Here is a 2583-nt window from a genome sequence, read left to right on the forward strand (position 1 = left end):
AAGTCGCTTGCTGCAGCTCCACTTATTACCTTACCTTTCCTATAAGCTTAAATAGTCTTGATCGCGAGGGTGCGAGATTGCTGAGTCCCTGTGGCTCACAGATTACTTCTAAACCAGACGCAGGGCCTGATGACTCCGTTCCAAATGATGCGCTTGAGCTCAAGTGGGAGTTCGACGAGGACTCACGCCGTTACTATGTGTCTTTCCCTGATGATCAGTAGTGGTGCCCAGTTGGGGCGATCGGGACCGTGTCGCATGTTGGGTTGATATTTTATTTTGGCACCGTAGTCGGGCCATGAGTGATTGGATGGTGTAATGCTATTTATGTACTTTGTTTGACATGGCGATTGTAAGCCAACTATGTACCTTCCCTTTTATTATCTATTTACATGGGATGTTGTGAAGATTGCCTTACTTGCGACATTGCTTTCAATGCGGTTATGCCTCTAAGTCGTGCTTCGACACGTAGGAGATATAGGCACATCGAGGGTGTTACAGGGCACGCCAAGTGCACCCACTGGGTGTAGTCCCCGAGACCGCGGTCGACTGCTGGCAGTCGACTATGGTCTGAGTTCTGCTTTTCTTGACGGCGCAATTGTTCTCTCTCTCTCTCTCTCTCTCTCTCTCTCTCTCTTTTTTTTTTTTACTCCTTGCACTCGACTTCGGCAGGCCGGGCGAGTGGGATCAGAACCGGTGGGGGCACGCCAAGTGCACCCACTGGGTGTAGTCCCCGAGACCCCAGTCGACTGCTGGCAGTCGACTGGGGTCTGAACAGCTTGTTGTCCACTTCTTTAGGTTTTATTCATTCGGAAATGAACTGCTTTCGAACCTATCAATTGACCTGTCTCTTGCCTCCTGTAGAAGTCTTGTACTCTTATCTCCAAGTTTGCCGAACTCGAAGAGAAGCAGAGGCAACTCAACTTAGACTTGGAATTGGCTCAGCAAAATCTGAAAAAAGCTCAAGACGAGGCCGCTTGTATGGAAGGTAACTGATTGCCGACTGAATTTCAATATATCTCTTTGATCTCTTTTTTGATTCGATTATTTATTTTGCAGAGAAAATGAAGTTGGCTCTGGACAAGAAGGACTCGGACCTCGCCACCGCGCAAAAAGCAGCCCAAGACAAAACCGCTCTCGCAGAGAAGAAGCTTGCTTTAGTCGGAACGCTTGAAGGAGAGGTGACTAGATTGACATCTTTTCTTAATGAAGCTAACCGTGAAGTGACCAGCCTGAAGAAGGATAAGGTCGCCCTGAACGAAAAGTTGGAGTCTGCGATCCACAAGAGGAACGACACAGAAGCTTATCTGAGGACCCTCGCCAAGAAGCTTTATCTCGTGCTGGGAGGTATTTCTTTTAATCCGACTGTGTTGATGTTTGCCATCGGATTTTGCTCGGTTGATTGAACTGACTTTTGGCTGCAGAAGTTTGTCAAGACTTTGACGAAGAAACTGGGAGGGTCGAGACGGGTCTGGACCCTACCGCTTCCCCGGTCTGCGACGAAACTGTGATGAACGTTCTCCGACTGGAGTCCCGTATCGCCAGTGCCACAAGCTACCTCGCACGCCTGAAGGAGGTTGTCTCTCAAATCGACTCGACACTTTGGCCGGAGGCGACGCTTCAGAATGATCTGGAATCTCTGATGACTCGACTGAACGAGATCCCTGACCGAGTGCAAGAATGGAAGAAATGCTCCGCCCGGTGTGGTGCTGACGTGGCGCTGTCCCTGGTGCGAGTCTATTGCAAGGAGGTTCGTGAAGACAAGCTGGCTGCGATCAAAGTCGCTAACACCGAAAAGCACGACTTCCAGTCCTTCATGGAGACTTTCATTGCTGCCGCCACTCGGATCGCTCATGGGATCGATCTGGACTCATTCGTGGAGCCTGCTAGTCCTCCTCCGGCTGAGTGAACAATCTTATGAAACTTGGATACGCTTTAAATTTGCCTCGGAATGCCGAGTGGTTTCTGTAACCGTTAAACTCCTTCGGGCTTGGTGCCCAAGTACTTTTGATTCGCTGCTTGGAACCTTTTAGTATTTATCTGAATTTGGTTTATCTCCGAATGTGCTTGTGTTTGCCTTCGGATGGACTTTGCTTGCTGCACCTCTTCGTCCTTGCGGATAGGGGTGGAGCAGACGTTGTATTTGTGCCGCAGCTCCGAAGGAGAACGTGGCAGTCGACCTGCACCTCGTCGTCCTTGCGGATAGGGATGGAGCGAACGTTGTATTAGTGCCGCAGCTCCGAAGAAGAAGGTTGCAGTCGAGTGCTGGACTGCAGATAGGGATGGGTCTCAAACTTAGGCGAGTACTGGACTGCAGCTAAGCCCCCGAGTGGGAGGATTGCTCTCCACTCGGTAGGATTTTTCCAAACTTAGGCGAGTGCTGGACTGCCGTTAAGCCTCTTAGTGAGAGAACTTAGGCGAGTGCTCGACTGCAGCTAAGCCCCCGAGTGGGCGCACTACTCTCCACTCGGTAGGATTTTTTCAAACTTAGGCGAGTGCTGGACTGCCGTTAAGCCTCTTAGTGAGAGAACTTAGGCGAGTGCTCGACTGCAGCTAAACCCCCGAGTGGGAGGACTGCTCTCCACT

Source organism: Triticum aestivum, chromosome 7A (genome assembly GCF_018294505.1).
Source record: "Triticum aestivum cultivar Chinese Spring chromosome 7A, IWGSC CS RefSeq v2.1, whole genome shotgun sequence".
In the NCBI taxonomy this organism is placed as follows: domain Eukaryota; kingdom Viridiplantae; phylum Streptophyta; class Magnoliopsida; order Poales; family Poaceae; genus Triticum; species Triticum aestivum.